The sequence below is a fragment of the Panulirus ornatus genome, chromosome 38 (genome assembly GCF_036320965.1).
Source record: "Panulirus ornatus isolate Po-2019 chromosome 38, ASM3632096v1, whole genome shotgun sequence".
Classification (NCBI taxonomy): Eukaryota; Metazoa; Arthropoda; class Malacostraca; order Decapoda; family Palinuridae; genus Panulirus; species Panulirus ornatus.
The window spans coordinates 15,327,020-15,342,336 of NC_092261.1; the positions used below are offsets into that span (position 1 = coordinate 15,327,020).

At 42.3% G+C, this 15,317-nt stretch overlaps 1 long non-coding RNA gene across 1 annotated transcript in view; it reads right to left on the bottom strand.

Annotated features, from left to right (window-relative positions):
* Positions 1-1,151: 1,151 nt before the first annotated feature.
* The window catches only part of LOC139760925 (uncharacterized), a 134,622-nt gene continuing 120,456 nt past the window's right edge, over positions 1,152-15,317 (bottom strand). Inside the window, exon 6 of the long non-coding RNA XR_011715433.1 lies at positions 1,152-1,274. This is a non-coding gene — a long non-coding RNA (uncharacterized lncRNA). The remainder of the gene's footprint in view (positions 1,275-15,317) is intronic.

A 15,317-nucleotide genomic window follows, 5' to 3' on the forward strand; every position in this document is an offset into this window, starting at 1 on the left:
TTCCACATTATGGTAAGAGATGCTTTCATTATAGAGATACCATATTGGTTATATACAAATATGATCAGGATAGTCTAAAGATATAAAGTTACTAAGATGTACACAATACTGAATTTTGTTTCATGTATTTTCAAAGACATTACTTAAAAATCCACATTGTCAAATCTTCAGCTATATCTAATATCGTCATCTTTTATAGAAAACAAGGTATAAGAAGACAGTGCAGGGACGAAAAAGAGGGCAAATGAAACTAGGGTGAGTAAGTGTCCGTAAACTTCAGGGAGAATAACATGTTTTGAAAGAGGTCAACAGCGTGAGAAGAACATCAGTAAAGGTGGCAAATGGGGAAGGGGTAACAGGTAGCGATGAAGTGAAGAGCATTTTGAGGGATTGTTAAATGTGTTTGATGATCTACGTATCTATCTATATCTCTGATGCCTATTCCCATCAGGAACTCCCTCAACAGTGTGGCCAGGGCAAGTCTCCATAACTAGTGAATGCCAGTGCCACTTCTTAGCCTTTAATGCCTCACCCTTAACAGGCCACTAGCAGAGGGTTAGTGTAGTGCAGTATTTGCAAAGGCTCCTACCTGATTTTCTTACCGACTACTACAGGCACACCACCAATTTTCCGGCACTCTTGGTTCCAAAGCCTTACTGGATTAACCATTTTGCCAGGCCAACTGTGGTCACATAATAATAATTCATCTACACACTTCTAACCCACTAATTATACATCTACTATGTGTCTAAAGTATACCATGGACTGCTAGAAATTCAAATTGACCAAATATCAAATGTTTGAACACCCTAAGATGGTAAGTCTGTCCTTAGATTGTCTGAATCCTGTGGGGTCTTCTTCGTCTTCTGTTGTTAGTGTTTTCCTAGGTGTGCATTGCCAGAATAATGCAATTTCATCTGCATTATACACCTGCTCAGGACTGAGGTGCTCGTCAGCTACAAGTCTCGTAAATTCGTCCACATCCTCGGCAGCTCCTTTATGGTTTGCAGACCACTTTTCTCCACACACTTTATTCATGGAAATTCCATGACACTTCTTGAATCTTTAAAGCCATTTTTCACTATAGTTGCAGTCATGTTGGAATTTAGGTAATTTATGGAACAACTTAACCTGGTCCATTATCATGCTACCTGACAAGTCCACTCCATCACTCCAACGCTGTCGAAACCATTCCATTATCACTTAATTGTGCTCAGTACTATTATCATCTTTCATAATTTTTCTAATCGTCATCTGCTTCTTAGAATTGCTATCTGCAAAGAATTTCAAAATTTTCTCCCTTTGCTTCTTTATATCATAAACAGTTGATGAACCAATACTGTAGATGTTACACAGCTTATGCACTGAAACACCACAGTCCATTTACAACAGTTCTACTTTATCTTGGATCGATATGGACTGGTGTTTACATCTGACACCACGACTGACACTCTCATATGTCTTAGAAACCATAGATAGGGTTAACTTTAAACAAAATAAGCTAAGAATCTCACAGAATTGTGGTATCACCACCAAGTGCTGTGTAAAGAATGTAAATAAGCACGCCTTACACACAATGCCATGTGGCCACCCAGTAAACTAGTTTGGTGGCCATGGTAATTTCAAATTCCCTCACGTAATTTTGTCTGGACTAAAGGAGGTGCTGAACCATCATTTGCCGGAAATTCAGTGGTGCACCTGTACTACCTAATATTCCCACCTACTACCTCTACATAAATGTTCCTACCTACTACTACTATCTATAGCTCCTACCATTTTGCCAAAAGGCAGGGCTAGCACACAGTACTCACCACAGGAAATCTAGAGTTACGAAGAATGAGCTCTATGAGTTAAGTGTTGTGTGTGACACGGAGAGAGATTTTGTATGTTTGTGGGCAGAATGCAAGCAGGGTGGCAGATGGGTGTTCAGGCCAAAGAGGTATGGAAAGAGAGAGTCAGTGAAAGTGGTTTGTGGTGAAGAAAGAAGAGTTAGTGAATTCCTTGTGCAAGATGAAAATGTGGCAAGGTACTGAAGTTGAATTTCTTAAGAAAGGGAGTAACTGTGTTGCTGGTTGATTAGTCAGGATTTTCAATGCTTTGTATTTGTGATCACGGTGAGGTGCCTTTGAATTGGCAGAATGTATGCATATTGAAACTGTATAAAGGCAAAGGGGACAAAGGCGAGTGTTCAAGCTACGGAAGTGTAAATTTGCTCAGTGTACCTGGTGAGTTGTATGAGAGAGTGGCGAGTGAGAGGGAGGAACAATGGTATTTCAATAGTGGAGGATGTGTAGATCAGGTGTTTGCTTGAAAAGATTGTGAGAAATACAGAGAAACACAAGGATTTGTATGAAGTTTATTGACCTGAGAAAGCATATGATAAGGTTGAAACTGATGATTTGTGGAAGGTCGTAAGAATGTATGGTCTGGAAAGAAACCTACTAGAGGCAGAGAAATTTTCAATCAAGAATGTAAGTTGTTTGTATGAGGACAAGACAGGAGAGTAAGTGGTTCCAGGTGAAGGTTGGTTTGCAGCAGGTTTGTGTGTGTGTGTCACTATGGCTGAATAATTTGTTAATGGATGGGGTGGTGAGGGAGGTAAATGCAAGAGTTTTGGGAAGAGGGGTGAGTACGCATTCTACAGGGGGTGAGGGTTCCTGGGAAGTAAGTCAGTTGTTAGCTGATGACACAATACTGGTAACACATACGAATAAGAGACTGTAGAAGTTGGTGACTGAGTTTCGGAGTTTGTGTGAAAGGAGGAAGGGAGTTGATAGTAAATGTGAGTAAAAGCAAGGGTATTAGGTTTAGTAAGGCAGAAGGACAGGTCTGTTGAGGTGTGTGTTTGAATGGAGAAATTTGGAGGATGTGAAGTTTTTCAATATCTAGAAGTGGACATGGCAGCATAAGGAACCATGGAAGTGGGAGTCATAAGGTGGGTGAGGGTTCTTGGAGCATTAAAGAATTTGTGGAAAGAGATGTTACCTGGGAGGGTGAATATGGGTATATTTGAAGGTACAGTAGTCCCAATGATATTATATGAATGCAAGGCTTAGATGAGGATGTATGTATGTATGTATGAAGGAGGTTGGACAATATGTGGTGTAAGGTTTTTTGAGTAAGTATAAGAAGGGTAAGAAAATGTGTGGTAATAAGAAAAGTGTGGTTGAGGGAGTGCTGAAATGGTTTGACATATGAAGAAAATGAGTGAGGAGAGATTGACAAAGAGGATATGTGTCAAAAGTGGAAAGGAAAAAAGGAGACCAAATTTGAGATGGAATGATGCAGTGAAAATGATTTGAGTGATAGGGGCCTGAAGATGCAGGAGAGTGAAAGGTTTGCATGGGATAGAGTGAACTGATATGACGTGGTACACAGGGTGTAATGTGCTATCAGTGGACAAAACCAGGGCAAGTGAAGTGGCCAAAGAAAATCATGGAAAGGTCCGTTGGGCCTGGTTGTGGATCGTGGGGTCTTCTTTTGGTACACTGCACTTGACTAGTAGAGAATGGATGTGAGAATCCATTGTCTTTGTCTTTTCCTGGTGCTATCTCATGAACACAGGACACAGCAAACATGTATTAGAAAAAGTGTAGATCTATGTTAAAGACATGTTTTGATCATAAATCCATGAACAACAGTTGCTATCTTCTTATGTGCATCTACATATTTGATATATATTGAATAATGATGATGTGTATATGTATGTTTAATGTAAAGTGGTATTATCATACAGTTCAATAACATATACAAGTATTTCTTAAAATAATAAAGGAACATTGCAAATTCAGTGTCTAAATAACATTTCCTTTTGAGGCCATATGGGACATATGTTAAATGATCATTTCATTTATGTATTTCACTGATATTATAATGAAAATTATTATTATTACTATCATCATCATTATCAATATCATTATATGTGGAAGGCGAGAACGTTATCTCGGAGAGCAAAAATGGGTATGTTTGAAGGAATGGAACACTGGTTCCAACAATGTTACATGGTTGCGAGGTGTGGGCTATAGATAGGGTTGTGTGGAGGAGGGTGGATGTGTTGGACATGAGATGTTTGAGGACTATATGTGGTGTGAGGTGGATTGATCAAGTAAGTGATGAAAGGGTAAGAGAGATGTGTGGTAATAAAAAGAGTGTGGTTGAGAGAGCAGAAGAGGGTATATTGAAATGGTTTGGTCACATGGAGAGAATGAGTGAGGAAAGATTGATACAGAGGATATATATGTCAGAGGTGGAAGGAATGAGATGTGGGAAACCAAATTGGAGGTGGAAGAATGGAGTGAAATAGATTTTGAGTGATCAGGGCCTGAACACACAGGAGGGTGAAAGGCGTGTAAGGAATAGAGTGAATTGGAATGATGTGGTATACCGGGGTTGATGTGCTGTCAGTGGATTGAACCAGGGCACGTGGAGTGTCTGGAATAAACCATGGAAAGCTTTGTGGGGCCAGGATGTGGAAAGGGAGCTGTGGTTTTGGTGCATTACACATGACAGCTAGAGACTAAGTGTGAACGAATGTGGCCTTTTGTTGTCTTTTCCTAGCGCTACCTCGCTGGAGGAGGGGGGGGTGCCATTTCATGTGTGGCAGGGTGGCGACGGAAATGAATAAAGGAAGCAAGTATGAATTATGTACATGTGTATATATGTATATGTCTGTGTATGTATATATATGTGTATGTTGAAATGTATAGGTATATACACGTGCATGTGGGCAAGTATGTATATACAGGTGTATGTGGGTGGGTTGGGCCATTCTTTTGTCTGTTTCCTTGTGCTACCTCGCTAACGCGGGAGACAGCGACAAAGTATAATAAATGATAGAATAATAAATAAATATTATTATCATCAATAACCTAACTTAAATTTCATGAGCTCACGTTCTAATAATATCTCCTTACTACGGCATATTCTCCAACTCTCCTTTACTGTCATGAACTGACTTTATTTAGGATGAAATAATTCATCACATTATACATAGCACACACATCCACTCAAGAGCCCACTACACTGTAGTTATAAGTGGACTGCCCTGTGCTAGTAATGGTATCCTAAGCACACACACCCAATCTGTGCCAGTAATGGCATTCCCAAGCTTAGGCACAAACACCCTTTACTGGAATCAATTTTAACACAGTACAATAATAGTGAATACTGAGCAAATGATAAAAATCCTTCAGATTAAGTAAGAAGGTAGTAGCTGATAGGCAGGCACTTACTAGGGAGGTATATTACCAATGCTCCTCGCCTGGGTATCGGGAGGGTTAGTGACAGCTGCATTGTGAGCCAACATATAAATGGTTGTCAAGTTGCTCTCCTTACCCACACATAGACTGTTTGCATTCTGCTCAAGAACATGCACTCTCTTCTTGTCATGCATGACACTTAACTTACACAACTCATTCTTTGTAAATTAATTTTTTTTATGGTGAACATGATGCAATAACCATTCCTTTTGGCAATATGATAGGAACTATAGATTGAAGTAGTATGTATGAACATTAGAGAGCAGCAACAAGTAAAAGCAGTTGGGGGGAACATGAAGTGGGAACATTACGCAAAAGTATGAAGTTGGAACATTAGGTAGACACACTGGGTAGAAGTACTCATTAGGAACATCAGGTAGGAGCTTCTAAAAATACTGCACAAGAGTTGACCTCTACTGGTGGCTTCTTAAGGGTGAGGCACTAAAATCTAAGAAGTGGCACTAGAGTTCACCAGCTTCAGAGACTCTTTAGCCATGCCCCCCTTGAAGGGGGAGCAGGCAACAGAGATACATCTATTTCATTCATTATATTTTGTCACTGTCTCCCGCATTAGCGAGGTAGCGCAAGGAAACAGACGAAGAATGGCCCAATCCACCCACATACACATGTATGTACATACACACCCACACACGCACATATACATACCTATACATTTCAATGTATATATTTATTCATTTATTTATTTATTTATACTTTGTTGCTGTTTCCTGCGTTAGTAAGGTAGCATAAGGAAACAGAAGAAAGAATGGCCCAACCCACCCACATACACATGTATATACATACACGTCCACACACGCACATATACATACCTATACATCTCAACGTATACATATATATACACACACAGACATATACATATATACACATGTACATAATTCATACTGTCTACCCTTATTCATTCCTGTCGCCACCCTGCCACACATGAAATAACAACCCCCTCCCCCCGCATGTGTGCGAGGTAGCGCTAGAAAAAGACAACAAAGGCCACATTCGTTCACACTCAGTCTCTAGCTGCCATGTATAATGCACCGAAACCACAGCTCCTTTTCCACATCCAGGCCCCACGGAACTTTCCATGGTTTACCTCAGATGCTTCACATGCTCTGGTTCAATCCATTGACAGCACATCGACCCCGGTACACCTTATCGTTCCAATTCACTCTATTCCTTGCACGCCTTTCACCCTCCTGCATGTTCAGGCCACGATCACTCAAAATCTTTTTTTTACCATCTTTCCACCTCCAATTTGGTCTCCCACTTCTCCTTCTTCCCTCCACCTCTGACACACATATCCTCTTTGTCAATCTTTCCTCACTCATTCTCTCCATGTAACCAAACCATTTCAAAACACCCTCCTCTGCTCTCTCAACCACTCTTTTTATTACCACACATCTCTCTTACCCTTTCATTACTTACTCGATCAAACCACCTCACACCACATATTGTCCTCAAACACCTCATTTCCAGCACATCCACCCTCCTCCGCACAACTCCGCAACCATATATCATTGTTGGAACCACTATTCCTTTAAACATACCAATTTTCGCTTTCTAAGATAACGTTCTTGACTTCCACACATTCTTCAAGGCTCCCAGAACTTTCGCCCCTCCCCACCCTATGATTCACTTCCGCTACCATGGTTCCATCCACTGCCATATCCACTCCCAGATATCTAAAACACTTCACTTCCTCCAGGTTTTCTCCATTCAAACTTACCTCCCAGTTGACTTGTCCCTCCACCCTACTGTACCTAATAACCTTGCTCTTATTTACATTTACTCTCAGCTTTCTTCTTTCACTCACTTTACCAAACTCAGTAACCAGCTTCTGCAGTTTCTCACCCAAATCAGCCACCAGCGCTGTATCATCCACGAACAACTGTCTCGCTTCCTAAGCCCTCTCATCCCCAACAGACTGAATACTTGCCCCTCTCTCTAAAACTCTTGCATTCAACTCCCTAACAACCCCATTCATAAACAAATTGAACAACCATTGGAGAAATCACGCACCCCTGCCACAAACCAACATTCACTGAGAACCAATCATTTTCCTCTCTTCCTTCTCGTACACATGCCTTACATCCTCGATAAAAACTTTTCACTGCTTCTAGCAACTTGCCTCCCACACCATATACTCTTGGTACCTTCCACAGAGCATCTCTATCAACTCTATCATATGCCTTCTCCAGATCCATAAACGCTAAATATAAATCCATTTGTTTTTCTCAGTATTTCTCACGTACATTCTTCAAAGCAAACACCTGATCCACACGAGAACATCAGTGAAGGGGGCTAATGGGGAGGTGATAACGAGTGGTGATGTGAGAAGGAGATGGAGTGAGTATTTTGAAGGTTTGTTGAATGCGTTAGATGATAGAGTGGCAGATATAGGGTGTTTTGGTCCAGGTGGTGTGTGAAGTGAGAGGGTCAGGGAGAATGATTTGATAAAAAGAGGGGGTAGTGAAAGCTTTGTGGAAGATGAAAGCCACCAAGACGGCGGGTTTGGATGGTATTGCAGTGGAATTTATTAAAATAAGTGTTGTTGTTGACTGGTTAGTGAGGATATTCAATATATGTATGGCTCATGGTGAAGTGCCTGAGGATTGGCTGAATGCATGCATAGTGCCATTGCATAAAGGCAAAGGGGATAAAGGAGAGTGCTCAAATTACAGAGGTATAAGTTTGTTGAATGTAGTGAATGTAGGTTTGCGGCAGGGGTGTGTGATGTCTCCATGGTTGTTTAATTTGTTTATGGATGGGGTTGTTAGGGAGGTAAATGCAAGAGTTTTGGAAAGAGGGGCAAGTATGAAGTCTGTTGGGGATGAGAGAGCTTGGGAAGTGAGTCAGTTGTTGTTCGCTGATGATACAGCGCTGGTGGCTGATTCATGTGAGAAACTGCAGAAGCTGGTGACTGAGTTTGGTAAAGTGTGTGGAAGAAGAAAGTTAAGAGTAAATGTGAATAAGAGCAAGGTTATTAGGTACAGTAGGGTTGAGGGTCAAGTCAATTGGGAGGTGAGTTTGAATGGAGAAAAACTGGAGGAAGTGAAGTGTTTTAGATATCTGGGAGTGGATCTGGCAGCGGATGGAACCATGGAAGCGGAAGTGGATCATAGGGTGGGGGAGGGGGCGAAAATTCTGGGGGCCTTGAAAAATGTGTGAAAGTCGAGAACATTATCTCGGAAAGCAAAAATGGGTATGTTTGAAGGAATAGTGGTTCCAACAATGTTGTATGGTTGCGAGGCGTGGGCTATGGATAGAGTTGTGCGCAGGAGGATGGATGTGCTGGAAATGAGATGTTTGAGGACAATGTGTGGTGTGAGGTGGTTTGATCGAGTGAGTAACGTAAGGGTAAGAGAGATGTGTGGAAATAAAAAGAGCGTGGTTGAGAGAGCAGAAGAGGGTGTTTTGAAGTGGTTTGGGCACATAGAGAGAATGAGTGAGGAAAGATTGACCAAGAGGATATATGTGTCGGAGGTGGAGGGAACGAGGAGAAGAGGGAGACCAAATTGGAGGTGGAAAGATGGAGTGAAAAAGATTTTGTGTGATCGGGGCCTGAATATGCAGGAGGGTGAAAGGAGGGCAAGGAATAGAGTGAATTGGAGCGATGTGGTATACCGGGGTTGACGTGCTGTCAGCGGATTGAATCAGGGCATGTGAAGCGTCTGGGGTAAACCATGGAAAGCTGTGTAGGTATGTATATTTGCGTGTGTGGACGTATGTATATACATGTGTATGGGGGGGGTTGGGCCATTTCTTTCGTCTGTTTCCTTGCGCTACCTCGCAAACGTGGGAGACAGCGACAAAGTATAATAAAAAAAAAAAATAAGTTTGTTGAGTATTTCTGGGATTTTTTATGGGAGGGTATTGATTTAGAGGGTGAAGGCATGTTGAGAACATCAGATTGGGGAAGAGCAGTGTGGTTTCAGAAGTGGTAGAGATATAGTAAGTAGTTAAATTTTTACAGAATTTTTGTTTTTATTTACAAGCATACAGAGAGAATGAATGAGGGAAGGTTGACAAAGAGGATATATATGTGTCAGAGGTGGAGGGAAGAAGGACAAGCAGCAGACCAAATTGGTGTAGGAAGGATGGAGTGAAAAGGAATTTGAGAGATCAGGTCCTGAATATACAGAAAGGTGAGAGGTGTGAAGGAATAGAGTGAATTGGAATGATAAGTTATCCTAGGGTCATCATGCTGTCGCTGGACTGAACCAGGGCATGTGTAATGTCTGGGGTAACTCATGGAATGGTCTGTTTGGCCTGGATGTGGATAGGGAGCTGTGGTTTCAGTGTGTTACACATGACAGCTAGAGACTGAATGAGAATGAATGTAGCCCTTTTGTCTGTTTTCCTGGTGCTACCTCGCTGAAGCAGGGGGTAACGATGCTGTTTCCTGTGTGGGTGTATGTGGGTGGGGTTATGTCAGGAATCGAAAGCAAGAATGAATACATACATGTATATATGTATTTCTCTGTGTATGTATATATGTATATATGCATGTATGGTCATTTATGTATATATATATATTTTTTTTTTCTTTTTTTTTTTTGCTTTGTCGCTGTCTCCCGCGTTTGCGAGGTAGCGCAAGGAAACAGACGAAAGAAATGGTCCAACCCACCCCCATACACATGTATATACATACGTCCACACACACAAATATACATACCTACACAGCTTTCCATGGTTTACCCCAGACGCTTCACATGCCTTGATTCAATCCACTGACAGCACGTCAACCCCGGTATACCACATTGCTCCAATTCACTCTATTCCTTGCCCTCCTTTCACCCTCCTGCATGTTCAAGCCCCGGCCTTTGTACAATGGTACTATGCACGCATTCCGCCAATCCTCAGGCACCTCATCATGAGTCATACATACATTAAATAACCTTACCAACCAGTCAACAATACAGTCACCCCCTTTTTTAATAAATTCCACTGCAATACCATCCAAACCTGCTGCCTTGCTGGCTTTCATCTTCCGCAAAGCTTTCACTATCTCTTCTCTGTTTACCAAATCATTTTCCCTAACCATCTCACTTTCCACACCACCTCGACCAAAACACCCTATATCTGCCACTCTATCATCAAACACATTCAACAAACCTTCAAAATACTCACTCCATCTCCTTCTCACATCACCACTACTTGTTATCACCTCCCCATTTGCGCCCTTCACTGAAGTTCCCATTTGCTCCCTTGTCTTACGCACTTTATTTACCTCCTTCCAGAACATCTTTTTATTCTCCCTAAAATTTAATGATACTCTCTCACCCCAACTCTCATTTGCCCTTTTTTTCACCTCTTGCACCTTTCTCTTGACCTCCTGTCTCTTTCTTTTATACATCTCCCACTCAATTTCATTTTTTCCCTGCAAAAATCGTCCAAATGCCTCTCTCTTCTCTTTCACTAATACTCTTACTTCTTCATCCCACCACTCACTACCCTTTCTAAACAGCCCACCTCCCACTCTTCTCATGCCACAAGCATCTTTTGCGCAATCCATCACTGATTCCCTAAATACATCCCATTCCTCCCCCACTCCCCTTACTTCCATTGTTCTCACCTTTTTCCATTCCGTACTCAGTCTCTCCTGGTACTTCCTCACACAAGTCTCCTTCCCAAGCTCACTTACTCTCACCACCCTCTTCACCCCAACATTCACTCTTCTTTTCTGAAAACCCATACAAATCTTCACCTTAGCCTCCACAAGATAATGATCAGACATCCCTCCAGTTGCACCTCTCAGCACATTAACATCCAAAAGTCTCTCTTTCGCGCGCCTGTCAATTAACACGTAATCCAATAACGCTCTCTGGCCATCTCTCCTACTTACATAAGTATACTTATGTATATCTCGCTTTTTAAACCAGGTATTCCCAATCATCAGTCCTTTTTCAGCACATAAATCTACAAGCTGGGGTGAAGAAGGTGGTGAGAGTAAGTGAGCTTGGGAAGGAGACCTGTGTGGGGAAGTACCAGGAGAGACTGTGTACAGAATGGAAAAAGGTGAGAACAATGGAAGTAAGGGGAGTGGGGGAGGAATGGGATGTATTTAGGGAATCAGTGATGGATTGCGCAAAAGATGCTTGTGGCATGAGAAGAGTGGGAGGTGGGCTGTTTAGAAAGGGTAGTGAGTGGTGGGATGAAGAAGTAAGAGTATTAGTGAAAGAGAAGAGAGAGGCATTTGGACGATTTTTGCAGGGAAAAAATGAAATTGAGTGGGAGATGTATAAAAGAAAGAGACAGGAGGTCAAGAGAAAGGTGCAAGAGGTGAAAAAAAGGGCAAATGAGAGTTGGGGTGAGAGAGTATCATTAAATTTTAGGGAGAATAAAAAGATGTTCTGGAAGGAGGTAAATAAAGTGCGTAAGACAAGGGAGCAAATGGGAACTTCAGTGAAGGGCGCAAATGGGGAGGTGATAACAAGTAGTGGTGATGTGAGAAGGAGATGGAGTGAGTATTTTGAAGGTTTGTTGAATGTGTTTGATGATAGAGTGGCAGATATAGGGTGTTTTGGTCGAGGTGGTGTGCAAAGTGAGAGGGTTAGGGAAAATGATTTGGTAAACAGAGAAGAGGTAGTAAAAGCTTTGCGGAAGATGAAAGCCGGCAAGGCAGCAGGTTTGGATGGTATTGCAGTGGAATTTATTAAGAAAGGGGGTGACTGTATTGTTGACTGGTTGGTAAGGTTATTTAATGTATGTATGACTCATGGTGAGGTGCCTGAGGATTGGCGGAATGCGTGCGTAGTGCCATTGTACAAAGGCAAAGGGGATAAGAGTGAGTGCTCAAATTACAGAGGTATAAGTTTGTTGAGTATTCCTGGGAAATTATATGGGAGGGTATTGATTGAGAGGGTGAAGGCATGTACAGAGCATCAGATTGGGGAAGAGCAGTGCGGTTTCAGAAGTGGTAGAGGATGTGTGGACCAGGTGTTTGCTTTGAAGAATGTATGTGAGAAATACTTAGAAAAGCAAATGGATTTGTATGTAGCATTTATGGATCTGGAGAAGGCATATGATAGAGTTGATAGAGATGCTCTGTGGAAGGTATTAAGAATATATGGTGTGGGAGGCAAGTTGTTAGAAGCAGTGAAAAGTTTTTATCGAGGATGTAAGGCATGTGTACGTGTAGGAAGAGAGGAAAGTGATTGGTTCTCAGTGAATGTAGGTTTGCGGCAGGGGTGTGTGATGTCTCCATGGTTGTTTAATTTGTTTATGGATGGGGTTGTAAGGGAGGTAAATGCAAGAGTCCTGGAAAGAGGGGCAAGTATGAAGTCTGTTGGGGATGAGAGAGCTTGGGAAGTGAGTCAGTTGTTGTTCGCTGATGATACAGCGCTGGTGGCTGATTCATGTGAGAAACTGCAGAAGCTGGTGACTGAGTTTGGTAAAGTGTGTGGAAGAAGAAAGTTGAGAGTAAATGTGAATAAGAGCAAGGTTATTAGGTACAGTAGGGGTGAGGGTCAAGTCAATTGGGAGGTGAGTTTGAATGGAGAAAAACTGGAGGAAGTGAAGTGTTTTAGATATCTGGGAGTGGATCTGTCAGCGGATGGAACCATGGAAGCGGAAGTGGATCATAGGGTGGGGGAGGGGGCGAAAATTTTGGGAGCCTTGAAAAATGTGTGGAAGTCGAGAACATTATCTCGGAAAGCAAAAATGGGTATGTTTGAGGGAATAGTGGTTCCAACAATGTTGTATGGTTGCGAGGCGTGGGCTATGGATAGAGATGTGCGCAGGAGGATGGATGTGCTGGAAATGAGATGTTTGAGGACAATGTGTGGTGTGAGGTGGTTTGATCGAGTAAGTAACGTAAGGGTAAGAGAGATGTGTGGAAATAAAAAGAGCGTGGTTGAGAGAGCAGAAGAGGGTGTTTTGAAATGGTTTGGGCACATGGAGAGAATGAGTGAGGAGAGATTGACCAAGAGGATATATGTGTCGGAGGTGGAGGGAACGAGGAGAAGAGGGAGACCAAATTGGAGGTGGAAAGATGGAGTGAAAAGGATTTTGTGTGATCGGGGCCTGAACATGCAGGAGGGTGAAAGGAGGGCAAGAAATAGAGTGAATTGGAGTCATGTGGTATACAGGGGTTGACGTGCTGTCAGTGGATTGAAGCAAGGCATGTGAAGCGTCTGGGGTAAACCATGGAAGGCTGTGTAGGTATGTATAATTGCGTGTGTGGACGTGTGTATGTACATGTGTATGGGGGGGGGGGGGGTTTGGGCCATTTCTTTCGTCTGTTTCCTTGCGCTACCTCGCAAACGCGGGAGACAGCGACAAAGTATAAAAAAAAAAAAAAAAAAAAAAAAAATCTACAAGCTCTTCACCATTTCCATTTACAACACTGAACACCCCATGTATACCAATTATTCCCTCAACTGCCACATTACTCACCTTTGCATTCAAATCACCCATCACTATAACCCGGTCTCGTGCATCAAAACCACTAACACACTCATTCAACTGCTCCCAAAACACTTGCCTCTCATGATCTTTCTTCTCATGCCCAGGTGCATATGCACCAATAATCACCCATCTCTCTCCATCAACTTTCAGTTTTACCCATATTAATCGAGAATTTACTTTCTTACATTCTATCACATACTCCCACAACTCCTGTTTCAGGAGTATTGCTACTCCTTCCCTTGCTCTTGTCTTCTCACTAGCCCCTGACTTTACTCCCAAGACATTCCCAAACCACTCTTCCCCTTTACCCTTGAGCTTCGTTTCACTCAGAGCCAAAACATCCAGGTTCCTTTCCTCAAACATACTACCTATCTCTCCTTTAAATATTTATATTTATTTATTAATTCTTCCTGTCGCCACCCCGCCACACATGAAATGACAACCCCCTCCCCCCGCACATGCACAAGGTAGCACTAGGAAAAGACAACTAAGGCCACATATGTTCACACCTACTCCCTAGCTGTTATGTATAATGCACCAAAACCACAGCTCCCTTTCCACATCCAGGCCCAACAAGACTTTCCATGGTTTACCCCAGACGCTTCACATGCCCTGGTTCAATCCATTGACAGCACGTCAACCCCAGTATACCACATCATTCCAATTTACTCTATTCCTTGCATGCCTTTCACCCTCCTGCATGTTCAGGCCTCGATCGCTCAAAATCTTTTTCACTCCATCCTTCCACCTACAATTTGGTCTCCCACTTCTCCTCGTTCCCTACACCTCCGACACGTATATCCTCTTTGTCAATCTTTCCTCACTCATTCTCTCCATGTGACCAAACCATTTCAATACACCCTTTTCTTCTCTCTCAACCACACTCTTTTTATTACCACACATCTCTCTTACCCTTTCATTACTTACTCGATCAAACCACCTCACACCACATATCGTCTTCAGACATCTCATTTCCAACACATCCACCCTCCTCCACACCATCCTATCTACAGCCCACACCTCACAACCATATAACATTGCTGAAACCACTATTCCTTCAAACATATCCATTTTTGCTTTCCGAGATAACATTCTCGCCTTCAACACATTCTTCAATGCTCCTAGAACCTTCGCCACCTCCCCCACCCTGTGACTCACTTCCACTTCCATGGTTCCATCTGCTGCCAAATCCACTCCTAGATATCTAAAACACTTCACTTCCTCCAGTTTTTCTCCATTCAAACTTACCTCCCAATTTACTTGTCTCTCAAACCTACTGTACCTAATAACCTTGCTCTTATTCACAATGACTCTCAGCTTTCTTCTTTCTCACACTTTACCAAACTCAGGTAAAGTATCATCAGAGCTGTATCATCAGCAAACAACAACTGACTCACTTCCCAAGCCCTCTCATCCACAACAGACTGCATACTTGCCCCTCTTTCCAAAACTTTTGCATTCACCTTCCTAACAACCCCATCCATAAACAAATTAAACAACCATGGAGATATCACCCACCCTGCTACAAACTGATATTCACCGGGAACCAAACACTTTCCTCTCTTTCTACTGGTGAACTTGCCTTACATCCTCAATAAAAGCTTTTCACTGCTTCTAGCAACTTACCTCCCTCACCAT